The sequence below is a fragment of the Phyllostomus discolor genome, chromosome 4 (genome assembly GCF_004126475.2).
Source record: "Phyllostomus discolor isolate MPI-MPIP mPhyDis1 chromosome 4, mPhyDis1.pri.v3, whole genome shotgun sequence".
Taxonomy (NCBI): Eukaryota; Metazoa; Chordata; class Mammalia; order Chiroptera; family Phyllostomidae; genus Phyllostomus; species Phyllostomus discolor.
Genome location: NC_040906.2, coordinates 117,934,505 through 117,958,275, shown reverse-complemented (window position 1 = coordinate 117,958,275; position 23,771 = coordinate 117,934,505). Strand labels below are relative to the sequence as shown.

General features: G+C 37.1%; 1 protein-coding gene across 5 annotated transcripts in view; it reads right to left on the bottom strand.

The window, feature by feature from the left end:
- The window catches only part of RUNX2 (RUNX family transcription factor 2), a 319,729-nt gene that overhangs the window by 230,508 nt on the left and 65,450 nt on the right, over positions 1 to 23,771 (bottom strand). The window lies entirely within an intron of this gene.

Genomic DNA, 23,771 nt, shown 5'->3' with positions numbered 1-23,771 from the left:
GAACCATCAGTTGTCAAAGTTTCAAAGATTCCTAATAGAGTAGCTGACACAGGAATAAGTGATTTATAAATAAATGAAAAATTAGAATGCCTCCACCTCGGAGCATTAAGGAAGGAAGGTAGTTGAGTCATCACTGATCTCCCTCTATCTCTTTTAAAAACAATTGATGTGCCCATTAATTGGCGTTTTTATTGCTCAGCGCAAACGCCTCTCTCACCCTAGTAGCGACCCGCCACGACCCTCCTGCCTCTCCGTTGTTAGAGCACTGAGTCCACTCTCTGAGCCAGCGCTGGGGTCTTCGCCTTTGAATGGGTCTGGAAGAGCTTCGACAGTGTGCGTTGGGGTAGGGGTGGGACACAGAAAAGGGGACCTGGTGTCACTCACGGATTCTGGAGCCCATTTCAAGCGCAAGATGAACTTGAAGGGCTGTATTTAGTTGAGTGACTTGGAGACCAGGGTTGCCCTCAATAAAGATACGCACCCGAGATAGAGGGGCTTTCAACTGCGGGAGTGATAGAAGGGAGGCGGGTAGCTAGGCGCGCACCCTCGAGAGCGCTAAGGATGGGGTTCAGGAGACATTGCTCTGTCCTTCCCCTTTGGGGATTTATTTTGACATTCCTTTTCTCCATTCACAACTCCAAGCCTCCCTCATCCGTCTTCCACTTTCCCACTTTTTTCTCCACATTCCCGCCTCACCCCCCAAACCCCCCACAGACGCGAGCCTGTTCGGCTAGACTCTCCAGCCTTCTCGGCCTTCCCCAGGCCGCCTGCCACCCTTGTTGGCATGCAGAAACATTGTGCACCAGCTACTAAGACACCCCACCCGCAAGCTACTCCTCGCTCCTGGACTACTGGCCTTTCGGCCTGGCAGCCGCCGCGGTGTGAGAACAAACTTATCCAGACGAACTTGACGCGCAGCGAGGAACTTGGTCCTCTGCTGCGCGTGCGATTTTTAATTATCTTTTCCGTCGCAGGGGAGAGCTCTAACCCCGGGCACCGATGCGCCTTCTGTGCGCACCAGGGCAGAGTCTTCCCCAGCCGCAGGCTGCCGACCTGTGAAGGGAAGTCAGGCTTACCCCTCAAAAACAGTAATAAAGATAAGACGGCATCCATTGCTTGCCTACCTTACACTTACTCACGGGCACTCAGACACACACTTTCCAACATCCACACACTGACACTCTTAAATACACATTTACACATACACAACGCAAGTACATGGAATTTTTTTTTCCTTTTAGGTGGGCACTTTGTTTTGGGTACACAGTATACACTGTCTAACATAGATCTCTGACTTGTTCTGTTTTGTTTTTAAATGTGTGGTGGCTGCAAAGGAAGGGAGAAGTTACAGGAAGTGAATTATTTCTGTGCTCAAAGGGAGATAGAAATTCAGTAACTACCATCGTAGGTTATATGCCAGTATATCTGGGGTTCTCCTTATGATCATCCTAGGAAGTCCACAAAACAGAGAACTCCCAGATAACTTGAAGATGCTAAGTAATAGTCAATACTTCAAATATGGGCGACCAGAAGAGGCTTTTTTGAATGAGATATTCAAGGGTATTTTTAATTTCGGTAATCGCCTAGGGGGCTTTACCTCTTTCTTCCTCAATCGCTTTACTCCCTCTTCTTTGTTTTACTTGGTGGATAGCAAAATATGCAGGTCTCAATGGGAGTACCTTAGCTGGGGGTTTTAAGGGCAATTTAATCAATGGTGAATTATTTATTTTAATTAATCATATCTGGTAATTCAGTTTTAAAGGCTTCCTTGGTCATCCTCCCTCCATTTCACATTTCAGTGGAACTAATATAAGCAGCTCTTGGAAGTTACTAGTCTTGGATCCCTTAAAATATCCTACAGTTATTTATAATGTGGAAATGAAATTTTCCACCGAATACCCTAACAACATTTCAGGTATCTGGCACAGCGGATTTTCAGTCTCCTTTAAAAATACTCTTTTGCTGAACATTCACACTTTCAACTGGAACTCACTGAGCCTGGAACCGATGATGTCTTGGCTCAAAGAATTATACTTAAAGGAAGAAAACATTTTTACGGACCCCTAAACCAAACCTCTCCTGGTAATAGTAGGCACATATAAAACCCCTGAAATTTCACATCTGTGTATTTTGTGCTATAGTTTGCATGATCTCACTCAGGTTTAGATTTTCTTCAACTCCAAAGTATTTGGAACAAATTAACCATTAGATTCCTGTTCAGAACTATTTACCTTTTCTGTTGTATGTTATGGCATAAAAAAAGAACATACAATTTTTTTCTGAAAATGTGGCTACTCTGGAAGATACAAGCACAGATTTCCCCTTCATGTCCTTTAACACTTAATATAACTGTTCAGTAACAACACTTGGTGAATGAAATCTGAAGTGATCAAGTTATTTATATCTAATCAAAGAATTGAATCCCTAAACTGGGAACAAAACCCCTGCTTCTTCCATTCAAATTTCATCCTCTAACCCCTATACATTATTTTATATATACTTTTTCTTGATGAAATGTGAAAAAGTCACTGGAAAATCTTAAAATCATTTCCAATGGACCAGCTAATAACGTCGAATAACCTTTCAGATGTGCAATGGGAAGTCATGGACATATTGATGTTCCCTAAACTTTTTGGGGTGTCATATGGAAAACTTTCTAAACAGAATTTTCCTTTGGATGGTGATTGAGTTAAGGATATCTAGCCCTTGAAGAAGTAGTACTGCCAGTAGACCAGGAGTTGTTGTACTACATATGGCCCACAGGCCAAATCTGGCCTGATGCCTATTTCTGAATGACCCAAAGACAAGAATGGTTTTCATATTTTTAAATACTTGAGAAATTTCAAAATAAAAATAATATTCATGATACATGGGAATGATATAAAATTCAAATTTCAGAGTCTACAAATAAAGTTTTATTGGAACATAGCTGTATTCACGTGTTTGTGTATTGTCTGTAGCTGACTTTGCCTAACAGCATAATTGTGTAGTTATTTCAAAGACCGTATGGCCTGTAAAACCTAAAGTAGTTCATATCTGTTTTTTTATAGGAAAAGTTTGCCAGTCCCTGCCCTAAAGTAAAAGAGATGAAGGACCCTAGCAGAATGGACAGCAGAAAGGAATAGATATTAAAAGAAGATATTGGGGTAGAGTGTGTATGCAGTCCAGATTAGTTTTTTTTTAAGTGAAACATGCATCATTTAATGTGTTATTTTCCATATAAAATGCTAATCTTTTAGACTAATATTTTTCACTAAATGATTTTGAATGTGCCAAAACAGACAGAAAAGAATGAGGAGTTAGTGCTGTTTCATGGTCTCCTGAAGAACAGTTGTCTTATACATCTCTACATGGCACCATTTCCATTGTCCGTCATAGTGGGAGCACATTAACCGCAGGGATAAGAAAAAGACTAAAAAAAACTTTGACATAGTCTGAACGTGAAAAAAAACAGGTAAGGTTTTAATAAGTTTATTCCATCTGCTTTACAGATGATTACACAAGAAACATAAATGAGCTTACCAAGAATTTCATGGTATACAATATTTTCACAAGTCCTATATATATACTTTTAAGACAGTTAGCTTGATAACTTAAGTGATCCCAAAGCTTTCTGACATGTTTTCCATTTTAATTTTTTATACGGTTAAATACTGCCTGATTTGTTTTGAGCTCAGTAAATTTTTCCCCTTGTCAATGGACCTATAATAATTTGCAAGAGATGAAATGTTTGTATTGGAGGGCTTAGCGTTATAAACCTTTCCTTGTTGTTCTAGTTAGCATTCCCATGGGCCATTTTCAGACATTTATAAGAGAGCATGGCATCGTCATAAAAAGGCTGACACTCAACATAGGATCTCTCAGAACCACATTTATGGAGTGCCTATCAAACTGGTCTTTAGGAACGGCACTGACTAAAGTGGCGTTGTGTGTGACTAAAAGAGCAACTTACTTAATGACATCCTATTTACCCGAAAAGACCAATGTAATTTCTTAAAAGGGTCTAAATTATTGCCCAGGGGTCAGAGAAACAAAACTAATTTTCCCAAATCAGCCTTTTAGTATTTTGGTGTTAGCAATTGTCCTATGGTGGTAGCAATAATCTTTGAGAAGTAGTGGAATGTGAAATGTAAAAGTTAACAACATTTTGATGAAACATTTAAGAACATCCTAAAATTATAGGTTTCCTGTAGTAATTTGCCATTTTTTAATGGATGTGCTTGCATATTACATTTAAGACACCAAGGAAAGGGCTTAATAATTTTCTCCACTTTTAATCCCACTACTCAGAGTTCCAAAGCTTCACTTTAGATGTTGGTATGGTGACCTGAACCATGCATCACCAGTCTACACTCTGCCATCAGGGTGAGAAATGTAAATAATAATACTCTCAGTCCATCTAACAAAATACAAAAGTCAGCTTTTGCACAGTATGAGAATTTTGAATTACGAACTAGAAAAGTAGAAAACATAGAAAAGAGAAAAATAAATAAAATACTAAAAGTCCAGCTCGGTCCTATTAGCTACAACCCTAGGAATGTACTTCCAGGGAACCATCCTAAGTGTTTCCCTCCTTTGCATTTCACACTCAGAAATTCTTCCTCCAAACCCCCTGCCCCACCCCACACTGGGCTTTCCTGAACTAAGTTTTTCTCAGAGAAAGCACTTTCTTCTTCCCATCTAGCATGATCAAGTTCTATAAGCAATGATTCTTTTCTCTTCTTTGACTTCAAATCAATTATCTTTTTGTTGGGCAGGATCCATTCCTCAATCATAATCCTGTAAGTCACTATTTTTCTTCCAGATCATTTTTCTTCCCGGGAAGGGCCAGTTTGTCAACTTATTGCCTCTCGGATCCAAACTCATCTCATTCACCTACTCTGTGAAAATGAATCTGGGCCCTTGAAATATTCCTCTTTGCCACATGGCATGGACCTTTTGTCAGTGGGGGACATTGGAGGGACATTGCAGGAGGAAAGAGTTTTGCCTCCTTGTTCTCTTGTACTCAAACAACAGGTTTCTACAACCCAGCACAGTCAGCTTCTCCAGAGTCAGCTCTGCAGCAAGGGTGTTTCACCAGTGCCAGGCTCCTGCAGTTCACAGCTTCCCCCAGTTCCCCCACCCACCCTTGGCTACTCTGTAGCAGTGTGCCTCTCTGGTAAGACACCTACTAGTGAACAGCTTTCGCCAGCACCCTAGAGGGCAGATATCCAGCAACTTCCACCAATGCAACTTCTCTGCCATCGAGAACCAAGGCTGCGCTCTCCCAGCAAGCTCTGGTTCTCAGCCTCACGTTGCTCTATTTCATTCTTGTAGGTAGTGGATGCTTTTATTCCTATAGTTCTTTAGAGTTCTCTTTACTTCTTCCTACCCAACTCTTTCTTACTTCAATCCCTTGTTATAGTCGACTATTCTTTATACTAATTTTCCTTGTTCAAATTACTGTGTGGTCTCTTTTTCCTCATTGTTCCCAGGATTATAATGCTAGGGTTTCAATTATCTGGCTGCTAAAATGTTCTTATGCATATTGGGTTCCATGCTGGGTAACTTTATTTGAGTCATTATAAGATAAGTATTTCCAACACTACATCACATCTATTAAGTGATTTATCTCTATGTGATAGGTATGATAAATACATACTTAGAAGACATACATTCTTAAGAGAAAAAGGTGTGGACAGAGAGTAGAGATAAAATTAGTCAATATCCTCCCCACCCCAAGTCCTTTTGGCGTACTCCATGGAAATTCATAGTCCACAATCTATTAAAATACATATAAATTAAATCACACACAAGAATTTCAGAGCTTCTCCATGCCTAGATCTGGTACAAGTCTAGGGCCAGGGAAGTGTGTAGATATCTTACAAGTCCAGGAAAGCAAAATGCTACACCGCCCAGGAAAGGAGGGTTAGAGCAGAGTTAGATGATGGTGCCTTATCATACTTGCAGTCAGAGACTAGGCAATGCTATGACTCTACAGTAAAATAAATCGGGAAAGAATTGGATTAAACAAAATAAATAGATTTAGCATTGCTAATTTTTCTCCCAGCTTTTAATATGCTATATGTAACTTGAATCTGCATAAGGAGAACCTAGAATACACTGTCTCCTAATTTTATTTAAGTATTGCCTATGAACAGACTTAAAAGTCTTTGAAGTATTTTTAGAAAACACTGAGCTATCAACATGGAAAAATATTGGAACATTAAAGGGACCATTGTGTCTGGAAGAGAATATTTTAACGTAGTGGGGGAATAAAGCTGGCTATGCTACTTATCACTAAGTCACAGAGGACCCTGATTACTGCCTTCGTACACACTTACAAGAAAGAGAATGTTCAGGCTGTTTCTCGAAGCCATGCTCTTGGGCCTTGGCCCACTGTCCCAGCCCATTACTTTCATTGGTATGATCAGGACTGCTGAATAGAAGCTTCTCTGGGCAGAGTCAGTAGAAAGGTGAGCGCAAAAGAATCATGTAAATGCAGGGGCAGATTCTATCTTTATTTAAAGTTTTCATACTTTGTTCATCATGATCTTTTGATATAAAATTTGATTTTTAAGAATATTGCATTAAATATTATCTTAAAATAATAGGCTTCCTGGAACCTCTTTTATATTTTGCACACAAGGCCAGTACCTCAATTCATTTCACCCTCATCCTGGCCCAGCCTTAGCACTGTGGGGATACTGAACTTGCTGAGTGATTCCTGACCTCCCTACTTTGTCACTGTCCTTCCTTTTGACAAATATATTACTAAAAGTAAACACAAATTGCAACAATTCCATATTCTGACACAAAGGAGCACATAACTTTGAGCACCTACCTGAGGTTTCAATAGAAGATATAACAAAAGAGCTTGGTCTTCAATAATGTGTAAGGTAAGTGTGTGTGTGTGTGTGCACCTGGTTATCGCTCTTTGGCAACAAAAATACAGATCATCTGCTTCTTACTATGTAATTTTAAAAAGGAAAAGATGTGTCTTCACTGTTATTTTATTAAAATAAAATATATTGCAAACACAATATATTTAGAGCCTGTTATTTTCCATTTCTGTAGGTATATCTCTGGTGTTAAATTAATTAGATCATTAAATAAATACATGGATTCTACTATTAAACCTTTACCAGAGTTTATAAGAGACAATCCTTACTGGTGCTGCTATAAAAGTAAACTTATACTAGAGTGGGAAAAAAGATTTATAAAGCTTTTACTTGGACAGTGTTCTTTCCTTTGTCAATACTATTCATTCTTTTTCTGTTAATTCACATCTTTGACCAAAGAATACATTTTTTTCTATTTTGTAAGTAAAACCTCTGACTTTCCATAGTTTTTGATGACCAAATTTGAAAATTAATCATGACATAATGATTCCTAGGTGTTCTGAAAGAGTGATTTCTTACATGCCTTAAAATCAAACTCCTTACAAGACTTGGTGTTATGATTTATTGTATACGGTCACAATCCTTATTTTTTCTCCATCTTGGTTAATGGTGCCATTTCATACAGGATTGTGAGTTCCATTATGGTAAGAATATGTTTGTCTGGTTTACAAATAATCTGGAACCACACCACTAAAGAAGTCCAGGAAATACTACCCCTTGTATATTCCATGTGTACACAATATGAATAGTGTCCCATAGAGTGGTGCCACATGGCAGCCCTAGATAGCCCCCACAGCTAGCATAAGGTCTAGCATAGAGAATGTAATTGACATATTGGGTTAGCCAAAAAGTTCTTTTGGTGTTTCCCATACAGTGGCTCTAGTAGCATTTAGTTGTCTTTAACTTCATTCAAAACAATTGTGTTAGATTGCATTAAAAAAACTTATCAAAATTGGTGAATTTGGGGGCAGCCGTTTTTAATATTGAACATGGAGAAAAATATGCAATATTTTTGCTGTATTATGCTTTATTATTTCAAGAAAGGTAAAAATGCAACTGAAATGTGAAAAAATAATTTGTATAGTATATGGAGAAGGTGCTGTGACTGATCAAATGTGTCAAATGTGGTTTGCAAAGTTTTTTGGTACTACTGACATTTTAGCTGAATAATTCTTTGCTGTGTGGCTGTCTTACACACTGGAAGATGTTTAGCACGCCTGGCCTCCATCCACTAGAAGCCAATAGCAGGAGATAGCTGACATACTCAAAATATCCAAATCATAAAGTTATTGGTAAAAATAAAAATGTATCATTTATTTTACCAAAAAAAAAAAAAACCATACAAACTTTTTGGCCAACCCAATATATGAGTTGATTGAATGACTGAATATACCTCCTTAAGTAGAAACTTGAGTATAATGATAAATTAATTTTCTCCATCATTTTCCACTTCTAGCCTGCCATCTAATTCTATTAATGATACTTATTTTTTTTAAGATTTTATTTATTTATTTTTACAGAGAAAGAAAAGGAGGAAGAGAGGGAGAGAAACAGCAATGCGTGGTTGCCTTTCACATGCCCCCTACCGGGGACCTGGCCTATAACTCAGGCATGTGCTCTGACTGGGAATCCAACCAGTGATGCTTTGGTTTGAGGCCCATGCTCAATCCACTGAGCTACACCAGCTGGGGCTACTAATGATACTTCTTGAATATTATTCATATATTTTATCTTTCCATCTCCATTATCACTGCCTTAGTTCAGGCCTCTATTTTGACTCTCCATTGCAATAGACTCCTAACTTTTCTTCCTGCCTCGATTCACGGCGATCTCAACCCCAATCCATTCTCCACATTGCCATCAGAGTGCTCACTTTAGAATATAATTTCAATCATGTTATTGCATTGCTTAAAAATCTCCAGTAATTCCGCCCTGGCTGGTGTAGCTCAGTGGATTGAGCACGGGCTGGGAACCAAAGTGTCCCAGGTTCGATTCCCAGCCAGGGTACATTCCTGGGTTGCAGGCCATAACCCCCAGCAACCACACATTGATGTTTCTCTCTCTCCCTTTCCCTCCCTTCCTTCTCTCTCTAAAAATAAATAAATAAAATCTTTAAAAAAACTCCAGTAATTCCAAATCATCTATCACACAGGATAAACTTTTTCATGATCTGGCCTTCTCAAGTGATTATCACAGAACCACAAATTCAAGGTTTAAAAGGTGAAACCAAAATTTGAAAACAAACATATCTCATGAAAAACCCCAACCCACACATTTCCTGATATCCTTTGCAATTTGCATTTACTTCAGTTATTACACTCATCACCTGAATTATCTGTTCACTTAAATGTCTCTCAAATAAAGTATAAGTTTGTTGATGGTAGGGATTGGTTTTATTTATTTATTTTATCCTCAGTACTTAGCATAATAACACTAGCACAATTAGTGCTTACAAATATTTGTTAAAAATGAGTCAATGAATAAATGAACTTACTTAAAATTCTATTTAGACCTGAATTTTCTTTCCTTTAAAATAGAATTTTTGTTATTAAATATTATGGTTCTGTCTGAAGTTATTGAATATTGATGAGTATGTGGAACCATAGAAACTTTCTTGTATTTTCCTGAAAATGTGAATTGGGGGAAAAGACTTAGGATAATAGTTTGGCATTATCTAGTACAGCTAAAGCTGCATATGCTCTGTGACTTAGCAATTTCACACCTAAGTAACTGCCCTACTTATGAAACACATGGAGAATGACAATATTTTGTATGTCATACTGTAATAAAGAAATGAGAGGCTTATACTTACAAGCAAGGGAGCACATCTCCAGCCACCTTGACCCAGACTGTGTCCTGAGTGCTCAGGATCAATATCTCAACACTTGTGCTATACTAGTTGTCTGCAAACCTAGTGTAATGTGGTTTACTGTGCTATTTATGAATATTCATTTAGCTTTATAAAGTAGCAGAAACAAATAAGGGGGATAGGTGGAACTAAAGGGGGATAGAAGCAAGTAGCTTATGAGACACGCTTGACATAAAGGGAGTAGAGCATATGTGTGCTTAACGTCAATGGAAGGGATAAAGGACCAAAAGCATCAAATATTCACAATACACTATGTATACCTGAGGGACTCAGTGTTACTAAGATCTTAAATTGGCATCTCATTGATGACATTCTGGCCCATGTATCTTCTGCCCAATAAATTCTGTGCTGTTCATCAACCTAATTTGCAAGCTACTACTGTGTCCTGGTGTCCCGTAAACAAGTGTGTATTGGTTCTAGACATCTGTCTTCTACAGAGCTCTCTTTCACAAATCTCAGCTTGGGCTTATAACCACACCATTGCAGGAGGGTTGGTGCACTGGAGAAAGAGATGAAACCTATGTACTTTGCATAATTTACAATTTAAGCAGTGTAATCATTCCACCCTGTTTACACCCTATCCTAAGTATATTAATATACACCATGTATATCCCCTTGCTTCTCCTTCTGTTTTCAATTAATTCAATAAATTGCTCTATTGGAGAATCTTAATGTGATCTGTAAGCCTTTTGTTCAGCAATAAACAGCTTGTCTTAGTGTTCCAAGAGGCTACCATTGCATCAAGATCATTTTCCACAGAATACTGGATTACATGTGTGCCTAACAGGACATGAAAACTTTCAAGAGCACAGATAGTTTTAGGAATTAATTTCCAAATCCTCAAAGTCATATATATATAACTTCCTAAAAGTGATCTGCCTGGGAACTTGCCTGTTCTTCTCATTTTCTTTTATGTTTCCCTTTTCCCACTTACCAAAAGAAAGGATACCTGCCCCAGCCACCTTTTTCCATTATTGGTCATTGCCCCAGTTCATAGAAAACTCTCCTGGCTGCCCCACAGAGCCTCCATTAGTCAAGACACCAAAAGCACCACTTTGCTCAACTCCACAGAGACACGTTTCAAAAAAAAAGTTTAACTTTCATATTCCATAATTAATTATAAAGATTATAATGTGTTTATATTGATTTCATAAATTATATACTATGGCAATGCTAATATTATAATTACTCAAACCAAAAGAAGTATTTTAACAGACACTTATGGACCTAGAAAATTCAACAGTTTTTCATCTTAATTTATATACCTATTTTTGCTGCTGTGAAATAGTCTAGCATGACTAATTGAAGACTTCAAAGCATAAAACTACATTATATTATGAGATTTTCTGTGGGAGACAAGGAATAGAAGTAGGATTTAGAAAAGTAATGTAGAACTTTTTGCTGATGAGGATATTGATCATGCATTTTTTTAAATAGATGAAGATGGTCTCATATAACTATAGTTGTTATCTTGAACTGAATACATTTGAAAAGAGTGATCTATATGTCTTATTTTTAAAAGCCAATAATTACAATACATTGGAAATGGCATCTTTGGCCATTTTAACGTATAATGAAGACTGTTATTTTGTCAGTCAAGTCCAATGAGGAAAACAGGAACATTTCTAGGTATTGTTCTTTTAACAGAGGGAATTTAACAGAAGGTACTTATAGGCTATATAAGAGCTGAGAAGTCAGTAAGTGGTATGAAGCAGTCCACAGGTTAGCGACAGCTGGATTTGCTTTCAATTCAGAACGATAAGAACAATAGGTTTCCTTACCATACCTCAGAAATCAGGGAAGACCACCTAAAACCCAGAAGCGTGGGGGGATCCCACACCAAGGATCTGGGAACCATAGAGGGAAGAGTGATTGAGTGTAATACGGAGCCACAGAGGCAATACAGCAACTACTGGAGTCACTACCTGAGGCTGAGTGAAATGGAAAGAAGTTCTCAGGTGTCCCCCTCCATCTGTACCTTAATCTTCTACTAGTGCCTTCATTGGCTGATACCACCTGAGAGCAAGTTGGTAAGGAAGCCTGAGAAAAGTAATTCCTTGAAATACACAGCAGAACGGGGTAAGGGAAGACAGATAAGTGACCAGCATAGATGTGAACCTAAAACTCAGTGAGCAAAAGAATAAAGTGAGATCTCTACCACACACTATACAAAAAGTAACTCAAGCTGATCAAAGTTCTACATGTAAAAGCTAAAACTATAAGTCTCTTAGAAGAAAATATAGGTATAAATCTTTGTGACTGTGGGATTATAGTGGTTTTTCAGTCAGTAATTTCTTACATACAATACTTAAAATATAAGCAACCAAAGAAAAACTCGATGAAATGGACTTCATAAAATGTAAACACTTCTGTGCTTCAAAGAACATTTTTTAAAAAATAAAAAGAAAACTCAAAAAATGGGAGTGAATATTTCTAAATCCTACATCTGATAAGGATTTTAATTCCAAAGTTATAAAAAAAAACTTTTATAACTCACCAATATGAAAAAATAAACAAATAAAGGCAAACAATTCAATATTAAAATAAGCAAAGGATCCTAATAAACACTTCTCCAAAGAAGAAATGCAAATGGTCAATAGCACATGAAAAGATGCTGAACATCATTACTGATTAGAGAAATGCCAATCAAAACGGCAAGGAAATACCACTTTATCTCAGTAGGATGGCTATAATAAAAAAGGTGGACAATGACAAGTGTTGAAGAAGATGTAAAGAGATTGGAACATTACTGTGGTAATGTAAAATGGTGTAGCCACTGTGGAAAACAGTTTGGGTTTCTTTAAAAATCTGAGTAGAATATTACCATAAAAGACTGCAATTATACCCAAGAGAAAAGAAAACAGATGTTCATATAAAAACCTATACACAGATATTCATAGCCGCATTGTTCATAACATTCCAAATGTGGAAACCACTCCAATTTCTATTGACTGGTGAATGGATAAATAAATGTGGGTATCCATTCAATGGAACATTATTCAGTCATAAAAAGGAAAGAAGTACTGATACATGCGGCAAAGTGCATAAAAATTGAAAACATTATGCTAAATGAAAGAAGACAGACCAAAAAGACTACATACATATTGTAGGTTTCTATTTATGTGAAATGTCCAGAATACATGCATAAAGTAGATTAACAGTTCTTGAAACTGGTGGGAGGGAGTAAAGAGGAGTAACTGCTAATGAGTGTGGGATTTCATTATAGGGTGATGAAAATGTTCTGGGATTAGTGGTGATCATTGCACAACCTTATGAATATACTTTAAGAACCCCACTGAACAGTACACTTTAAAGGCTGAATTGGAAAAGACAGATAGCTGTAGGAGGGGAGGGGTGGGGAATGGTGAAGAGAAGGGGAAGGAATTAGTCAAAGACATGTATGAATGACTCATGGACATAAACAATGGAGAGGGGATTGACTGTGGGAGACAGGGTAGACTGGATGGAGGGGAGCAAGGGGGAAAAATTGGGACAACTGTAATAGAAGAAACAGGAAAAAGATAAAGTAGAAAAAAAGGAACATGGCAATGGGGGCAAATATAAATTATTATATAAAAATAAATAAAAGACTGAATTTTCTGGTATGGAAATTATATCTCAATTTTTAAAAGTTAAATTAAATTAAAAAAAAATGAATGTGTGGGTCCACTGTTTTTCCAGAGCTCTGTTGGGTGAAAAGACCTATAGCATTTCAATTGGAAAATTATTCCCTAGAAAAACCTGTACGTAGAGACGCTAGGAAAACATCAACTGTAAAAGGATAAATACACATATATTGTGGCATACTATGAGCAGTGAAAATAAAGGGGCAGTAGTATACACAACATCATGGATGAGTCTCAAGAACCTAATATTGAGCTAAAACAACAAATCACTTGAATATAAAGACACTTATTTGAAAAAATAATGAAAGAAATCTTTCCTAATTTGGCAAAGGAAATAGACATACAAGTCCAGGAAGCTCAGAGAATCCCAAAGAAGCTGGACTCAAAGAGAAACACACCAAGGCACATCATAATTAAAATGCCAAAGGTTAATGATAAAGAAGGAATCTTAAAAGCAACAAGAGAAAATCAGAGAGTTACCTAGAAAGGAATACTCATGAGGCTATCAGCTGATTTCTCAAAAGAAAGTTTGCAGGCTAGAAGGGACTGGAAAGAAGTATTCACAGTGTTGAAAAGCAAGGATCCACAACAAAAATTATTCTATCCATCAAAGCTATCTTTTAGAATTGAAAGGCAGATAAAGTGCTTCCCAGACAAGGTAAAGCTAGAGGAGTTCATCATCACGAAGCCCTTATTTTATGAAATGTTAAAGGGACTTTTTTAAGAAAAAGAAGATCAATACCATGAATAGTAAAGTGACAACAAACTCAAAATTATCAACAACTGAATCTAAAAAAAAAGCAATCAACAAGAATAAGAACAGAATCATAAAAATGGAGATCATGTGGAGGGTTATCAGTGGGGGCAGGGAAGGAGGAGAATGAGGGAAAAGGTACAAGAATTAAAAAGCACAATTTGTAGGCACAAAATTGACAGGGGGATGTTAAGAATAGTATAGGTAATTGAGAAGCCAAAGAACTTATAGGTATGACCCATGGACATGAACTAAGAAGGGGGATCACTAGAAGTAAGGGAAGTACTGGGCAGAAGGAGTAAAAGGGGAAAATGGGAAAACTGCAATAGTATAATCAATAAAATACACTTTAAAAAAATAAAGGAAATGATAGACCCCAAATTCAAGCTTGTAGTTACCTCTGAAGTGGATCAGAGGCCAGATCATGATTTCACAGATATCAACAATGTTTATTTCATATGTGGAGTGGTAAGTATACAAGTATTTATTGTATTCTTAGCCTTTATACTCAACAATATTTTACAAGTATTTTTTGATCCTATTCAACATTTAATAAAAGGTATTTTTAAAAATAACAAAGTCTATAACTTAAAGCACACATATTTCCTAGTGTTGGGTTGGGGTGGAGATTGGTTTAGAAAACCTCTGTCATTATTTTTAGTATCTTTAAATTCTTTTAATTATTATCTTCATGGAGTCAAGATATTAGAAAAGCAAAGTTTCTAGTAAATCCTACATGAACCATCCATCTACTACTCAATTTCCAAGTATAAACAGTTACCAATACAGAAGAATTTTGAATTGGTATTCCCAAATTTTGTTTTCAAAAAGATTTGTTGGGGAGACACTTCTTCCCACAAAACAATATAAATATTGACCAAATTCCTATCTGCTCCAGAAAAGTCTATTTAACCTATAATATAACCAAACACAATACTAAGAGTCTTATATTCTCCCATGATTTTGTGTAAAATGAGGCACAACTTCTATCTGAGATGTCAGTATGCCAGAACATGCTAGCTACTAATTTAGCCCCAGCCTCTCAGTCAGTGGTCCTTCTACTATAGTATCTAGAGGGATAGATTTCCATCCCGCAGTCAGGCTCTCTTATCGCAAGGGTAGGTGAGGAAGAATCCACAGAGGCAGCAGAGGATGTGTGCTCCTCTTTACAGCAGAGCAGTTGTCAGAGATATTGTATAAATTGAGCATGGTCACATTGTGAGATAGAGCGATAATTATCAAAATTAATCTATCAGCTATTGAATATTTACAGTGTACTAATGATTTTTCTAAGTCACTTACATTCATAAACTCCTCCTGACAATTTTATGAAGCAGGTAATTTAATATCCTCATTTTCAGGTAAAACTAAGAGGCAGAGTAGTATGTCACCAAATGGTAATGCCAGATGTGAACCCAGGCTACTGCTATGTAGCATCTGCCAATTTCTATGCTGTAAATACTCCCATTACAGTTGATCTCAAGCTACCAACATGACATCATCAAACACTGGGTTTAGGAGAGATATACACAGTTGGCACTTCTGGACAAGATGGAGACATAAGTAGATACTCTTCACTTTTTTGCACAACCAAAGAAGGATAACAACCAATTGAAAAACAAAAAACAACCAGAACTGCTAGAAAATCAAACCCTATGAATGTCTGACAACCAAGGAGTTAAAGAAGAAACATTCATCCAGACTGGTAGGAGGGGCAGAGATGGGCAGCCTGCGTGGAGAGAACACATGGCAAGGTGCACCTGGCAGATTGGGCAGTCCCATATTTGTGTGTGGATAAACCGGTAGGAGCAACTGGGTAGCAAGACAGCCTGTGCAACTCAGGGTTCCAGAGCCGGAAAAAGGAAGCTTCAAAACCTCTGCCTGTAAAATTCTGTGGGTGTTGCAGCAGCAGGAGAAACAACCAGTTTCACAGGAGAGTTTGTTGGAGGGGTCCACAGGGTCTTAGAATGTACACTTGCCCACTGACCCTGGAATCAGCACCAGAATGGTACAATTCACTTGTGGAAAGTGGGGGAAGTGACCTAAAGTAGGGTGAGAGCTGAGCAAGGGGCATTGTTCCCTCTCTGACTGCCCCCCACCATACAGCACCACAATGCAGAGAAATGGGTTGCCCTGCCCTGGTGAATACTCAAGGCTCTGCTCATTACAATATAACAGGTGCAATGAGACAAAGAAATATGGCCCAAATGAAATAAGAGATCAAAACTTCAGAGAAAAGAACTAAGCAATGAGGGGATGGCCAACCTATCAGATGCAGAATTCAAAACACTGGTAATCAGGATACTCAGAGAAATTATTGTGTATGGTTACAAAATAGAGGAAGAAGTGAAGGCTATACAAAGTGAAACAAAGAAAAATATACAGGGAACAAACAGTGAAAAGAAGGAAACTGGGACTCAAACCAACAATTTGGAGTAGAAGGAAGAAATAAACTTTCAACCAGAACAGAATCAAGAAACAAGAATCCAAAAGAATGAGGAGAGTCTTAGGAACCCCTGAGACAACTTTAAATATTCCAACATCTGAATCATAGAGGTACCAGAAGGAGAAGAGGAAGAGCAAGAAATTGAAAACTTACTTGAAAAAATAATGAAAGAAAACTTTGAAATCTGGTGAAGGAAATAGACATACAAGTCCAGGAAGCTCAGAGAATCTCAAACAAGTTAGACCCAAAGAGGAACACACCAAAGACACATCATAATTAAATTGCCCAAGATTAAAGATAAAGAGAGAATCTTAAAAGCAGCAAGAGAAAGGGAGAGATTTACCTACAAAGGAGTTCCCATAAGACTATCAGGTGATTTCTCAAAAGAAATCTTAAAGGCAAGAAGGGGCTGGAAAGAAGTATTCCAAGTCATGAAAGGCAAGTACCTACATCCAAGATTACTCTACCCAGCAAAGCTATCATTTAGAATGGAAGGGCAAATAAAGTGCTTCCCAGATAAGCTAAAATTATAGAAGTTCATCTTGACCAAGACTTTATTATATGAAATGTTAAAAGGACTTCTCTAAGGAAAAGAAGATCAAATCTATGAACAGTAAAGTGACAACAAACTTACAACTATCAACAACTAAACCTAAAAAAAAAAAAAGAAAAAAAAACTAAGCAAACACCTAGAACAGGAACAAAATCACAGAAATGGAGATCACATGGAGGGATATTAGCTGGGGGCAGAGGAGAATGAGGGAAAAGGTGCAGGGAATAAGAAGCATAAGTTGTAGGTACAAAATAGACAGGGAGAGGTTATGAATAGTCTAGGAAATGTAGAAGCCAAAGAACTTATATGTACAACCCATGGCCATGAAGTAAGTGGAGGGGGGGGAATGCTGGAGGAAAGGGAGGCACCAGGCGAAGGGGGATAAAGGTGAGAAAAAAATGGGACAACTGTAATAGCATAATCAATAAAATATACTTAAAAAATAAAAGAGATATGCACAATTGGTTCTAGCAAATGGACATGAGCCAACTCTAGTGCAAAACTGAACAAAGATTTACCACTGCGTATTTTATATAAGAAGTACTATGCTAAAACAAACAAACAAAAAAGTTTAAGCTCCAGTTCTTTTTCTTATGGCAGTGATGATATGAATGGAGAGACAATATTTATAGTAATGAAATATTGAGTAAAGCATATACATGTACTTTTATAAGAGAAATGATAATTCACATTTAATTTCTAACTAAATGTTATAGATATTAGTTTAGAGGTGGAAAATAACAGTGGCTTATATAGATGAATAAGGTTTTATGGAGCATTAACAAGTTAGTAAGTCATTGCAGAGTTTGCATGAGTGAAGAGGAAAACATTCTAAACAGGGAGTAAGAACATGAACAAAAAGTGTTTTTAAGTGAGTTAATTTTCTCTGAAGTCAGTTTAGTTCACTAAACCAGACTATAAAGAAAAATTGTAGAACCTCTCTCAATGGAAATTTTTCCAGTGATCTGAATCAGTTTCAACACTGATCTGACAAGAGACAGGAGGATGAACCAGATGGCCTTTTGAAATCTCCTCCAAATTTACTAGTTCTTACAACACATTAGCCTTACTGATCTTATGTCTACCTCTGCCTTTCCTGAAATACATTAATAAAAGGAGCGTTGAAATCTAATCTTTCAAAATGAGATGTTCTGGTTCTGGGATGCTACAAAACTTCCTCTAGCTAAAATATGAATTTCACATCCTTTTTTTTAAATTGTTGAACTGCAAGCTATCAGCTAGGTCAGTCTGTTATGGTGATGTCAGGCATCCTAAGAACTATAAATTCTGTTCAGTTGCATGGGTATTTTAAAGAATAAATTAAAAAATGTCAATTGACAACACTATCAAAAGGGATGGGTGAGGGAGAGGAACAGAGGGAGAGGAACAGAAAGCAGTTTCCACACCAGGGAGGAGGAAAAACACCACTGAAGGGCCCAGAGGAAGAAGAAGTGGAGAGGCAAGTACTGTGGATAGGGACATTTAAGAGTAGGAGAGAACTTCAAGGAGGTGGGCCCTTTGCACACTTCCAGTTCCCTGTACCTGGAACACCTGGAACACTTTTCTTTGGAATATCTACTCGCTTATGCTTTCAAATGTTACCTTCTCAGTGAGGTCTTCCCAGACAGATTAAGTGAAATAGCAGTTCTCTGTCAGACAGCCTCATCTGGCTTCCTTATGTCCCAGCCTCTGCTTTATTATTCTCTATTTCTCCAATAACTTACATTTACCTTTTTATTTGCTTATAGTCTGTCTTCCCTCTTGCCCTAACTCAAATATACAGTATAATGGAATACTATGAAAGCTTCTGTTTTGTTTACTGCTCATCCCTAGCACCTGAAACAGTGCCTTGCCATAGGCACTCAATAAATAGCAGCTTGAATACAGATAAATGAAGAATGGGTGATCAAATGTAGCAGAGATTTCTAATTCCTTGAATAGACTACATTTTCAACACTGGTAGGCTAGGTCAAACACACTTCTCTTGATTATAAGGAAAATCAAATTGATTAAGTATGGAAGAAGACAAGCCCACTGCCAACCACCAAAGAAAAACAAAAGAAATCCTTAAATCTTTTTTTCAGCCCTGGCTGGCATAGCTCAGTGGATTGAGTGCAGGCTGCGAACTGAAGTGTCGCAGGTTCGATTCCCAGTCAGGGTACATGCCTGGCTTGCAGGCCATGACCCCCAGCAACCGCACATTGATGTTTCTCTCCCTCTCTCTCTCTCTCTCTCTCTATCTCCCTCCCTTTCCTCTCTAAAAATAAATAAATAAATAATTTTTTTAAAAAAATCTTATTTTTCTGTTAATGACACAGTTCATGCAATAAACTTGGATCCTTATTATAAGATTGCTGTGATTATATCCTTGTGTTTTATAGTCATAAGAAGAAAAATATCCTATGAGTGTGGTTTACTTTTTAAAGCTGCAGAAGTCTGCCAAAATGTTTTGCAGACATTGTGGTAAAAGTATATTTTTAAAAATCTATGTTCATGCCTTTCTAAAAGAGGACTATTAAATAGATATTTAAGTATTAATTGTTCTACCCCAGATTTCTAAAGCATACCTTATGTAATTGATTATTATCTTTTGGCATTTTATAAGAATCTCTAAAAAATTTCTAAAATATTTACTGAAAAATAATAAAATATTAATAACTATTTAACCAATTTAGTTGAAACCATTTTCAGGGGTCTTTAAATTCTTTTGTACTCTTCTGTTTAAATACTGCTTTCAAATATCTTGCTTTGGAAGACATCCTGATATTGAGTGATCTTTCAAAATTCAGCTTGTGGTGTATGATTTTTGCAATTCCAAGCTCAGTAAAAGGCAATTTGCAAAATCTGCCAGTTGCTAATAAAAAAATTATTTAACAATTCCCATTTATATTACCTTCAGCTAAGGAAGTAGACAAGTTAAAAGAGGATAAGGAATGCTTAAGTTATTTTCAAGAACGTAACATGATAAAGAAACTTTTAAATGAGTAAACAAATTTGTGGAAAGGAAAATGAAAATTCACAGTGAAATGCTATTGCATGCTCTATGAGCATAATTAACCACCTCCCCTTGCATTAATTAATTTATTTCTCAAAATGTAGCAGATGTTGAATTGAACATTTCTTGAGGTTATTGAAGTAACTACTAGAACCCAAGGCACTAGGACCCAAATCTGAACAAAGAGAAGTTGAGTATCCATATTACTATTGTTTGGACTGACAAGGATACCCAAGTTTTGTCTGTGCCACAGGGACACTACAGAAAGTACCAGTACTGAGAACATCTGGACAGTAGCTCATTTAAGAGGATTACCCATAGGACTGAAACTGTGAATGGAAAAGGAAGGCCTTTGGAAGAAGCTGAGCTTCCATATAGGACAATGTACTGGTTTTTTGAATACCTATTGCTCATTAGCCAGAAAGGCAGAGACCCCAACAGTCAGTCACATAAACAGGTTTTGCCCTCTTTTCATTATCCAATTGATCAATGACTGGTGATAATCTTAAAGAGCCCACAGTATCCAATTTCATTTTCATGACAACCTTGTAGGGTAGGCATTTTTTTTAAAAATCTCATTTTTTTTTTAGATTAGAAAACTTGAGAATGGACTCAGAGAAGTTATATAATGAATCCAAAGTCACACAGTGAGAGATCCAGGACTTAAACCAGCTTTTTTGGGCTTCATATGCCCTCTTATATATATTCAGTATCTCTTATAAACAAGGTACTATTAAATGCATTAAAGAATTTATCTGTATTTTATGTGTATCATATATATGATATATACATATATATGATGTATATTTATATACATAAATATATATATCATATATATGAGATAGTTCTTGCTCTTAAAGAATTCTTAAGGAGGCCTTTGTTTAGGAGAAGACATTAAGCAATTTGGGTGAGAAGATAACAATAGTATGATTAGTAGGAGGTAATGCAAAAAAAGCTAAACTTCTTTCCACTAGAAATGAACAGAAATTTTGGCAGGGTTTCCCTACTGTGGAGAAAATCCAGAATTAAAGACAGAGAGAGTGTAGGACAGATGACTGAATGACTTGGCAAAGAGACAGAAGGGATTTTTATGTGTTTTCCCCAATATTTTATTATGAAATATTTCAAACAAGCAGCAAAGTTGAAATAATTTTTACGGTGAACACCCATTTACTTATCACCTAAATTCTACATTAATATTTCATTACACTTGCTTTATCACACATTGGTACATCTATCATCCTCTTATCTCTCCAGAAATTTATCTTTCTAATAAAAATGAATTTCAAAGAAAGTTGCAGACATTAGTACAGCTGCAGGCATTTTAAAAACAGGGATGCATTGTATTCAATTTTGTTTGAGCTGCACTGTAATTCTTCATTTCTCCTTACCTTCAGAAAAGCTCACTATACACAAAGAGGCCTTGTGAGAATGGTTTCTAAAATAATAGAAATCAAGGAAATGGGCTGAGTTCCAGGTGTAAATAGATGCAGATATTGAGATGAAAGAATGTTTAAGACCGAGAGGAGAAGCCAAATTTAGTGGAATCAGGAAGTTAAAACTGGAGGTAACCACAAGACTATAAATTCCCTAGAATATGGAGAAGCCTTGGGAAGAGCATCAGATATGCTCAAAGTGGGCATAGGGATTTGAACCCATCTTATCTAGATCCTTTAATAGCCAGACAAACATCAGTTGACAAGTAGAGTACACATCCTTCCTTGGTCACCATTTACTGAAACTAGAGGTGTTCTATTGCTGGAGACAAAACCAGAAATGGGAATGTAGCAGTGAAGAAGGAGGAAAGAAAACTCTGACTTGTACCCTAATGCCTAGCCACTGCCAACAGATCTCCCCATTTTTTCCGTGTCCCCTAAGTCCATAATTTCCTTCCTTCCTTCCTTCCTTCCTTCCTTCCTTCCTTCCTTCCTTCCTTCCTTCCTTCCTTCCCTCCTTCCTCTCTTCTTGTCTCTCTCTTTCCTTCCTTCTCTCCTTTGCTTATTTCTTCCTCTCTTTGGAGGATTAAAAAAAGAGAGAAACAGGGAGAGAGAAAAAGGAAAAGAAAAGGAGAAATAGGAAGAAGAGAAAGGGAAAAGGAGAAGAGAAAAAGAAGGTCACTTTAGGATCTGGGTACTTCTCTCTGCCTCCAATGCTAATCCTACTCAATTTCTGTTCCTACTTTAGACCATTTATTAGCACAGATAAAGATAAACAGAGGAGGAAACTGAGGGGGTAAGGGGTAGCAGAAAAAAATGGAAGAGGGGGAAAAACTCATGTGAAGTGCATCACTAATTTTTCTAAGCATCATTCATTTCCACATAATCCCAAATTCAGTCCCAGAAATTCAGTCTCACAGTCCCAGGCATCTCACTGACTTCTTATGCCTAATTAGAAATTTATATACAGTTTTTGTAAACAAAAGCTTTAAACACCTCTTTTGCAAGAGGGACAGCCCATGAGAGTCACACAAATATTGGATTAAATATAAGCTCTTGATTTACCTGTTGTGTGATTTGAGAAATTACACAACCACCTGAGTCTCAATTTCCTTGTGTCTAAAATGGGGCCAATAACACCTACCTTTCTAGGTTGTTGTAAGGATTAGAGAAAAGATGCATTAGAGAGCACATGCCACATAACAAGCACTCAATAAAATATAACTATTTGTGATACAAGAAGGAAAGACCTAAGTTGGAATTCTAGATGAAAACTGGTGTGTAAGTTAGAGGAGCTCTTTTGAGGGACTACCTGATTTCATGATAAAGATTTAAGATGAATTAGGAAAAAAATGTTTTATATAAGCCGGGGGATGATGCTACAATGTAGTAAAGTAACAATTGTTAATACTTTAGGATTAGCAATAAAGATAACACACTCATTGCCAATCTTTTTAAAACCTTGCTCTTCACTTAGCATCAGCCATCTTTTTACTATTTGTAATGTTATTATGTTTATTGGTTTCAAAAGAAAGTATACACATATAAACATATTTTAGGGGGAAAGACAGCTAACCAACCTCTCTGTTAAATCTATAGCTGAAGTCCGGTTTTTCAGACTCTAACAACCACAGTGGTAATGATGTTTACTAGCACTAATTCTGATCGGACACTGTGCTAAGAACTTTATATGAACATTCCCATCTACTCTTCATTATAACCCTATGTGGCACGTATAGTTACTAGATAACGAACCCAGGGCCTAATAAAAGAGGCCGAGTAGTCTTCCAAAGTGCACACAGAAAGCAGTGAAGCCAGGCAATCTGACTCTACAACTTGTACCCATAACTACTGCCTTATGTTGCCATGCCTCCCAAAGCCAAAAGGGCAGCTTACTGGAGCCCTTGAAAAAGTTCCAAAAAGAAAAATAATATCACATGGTCTGAATTTTAAAATGTGAGTGCAAACTATTTAATAAACATCCATTAGGAGTTCTGGCCAAAATGGAGGCGTAGGTAGAAACCCTTTGCTTCCTCGCACAACCAAAAGGAGGATAACAACCAATCTAAAATCAATAAACAACCAGAAGTGCCAGGAAATCAAACTGCCTATAACTTTGACAACCAAAGAATTAAAGAAAAAATCAACCAGAACAACCAGAGTAGTAAGGCTGTGGACTGTGCAGGCAGGGCTGACTTAAGGGGAAACTGA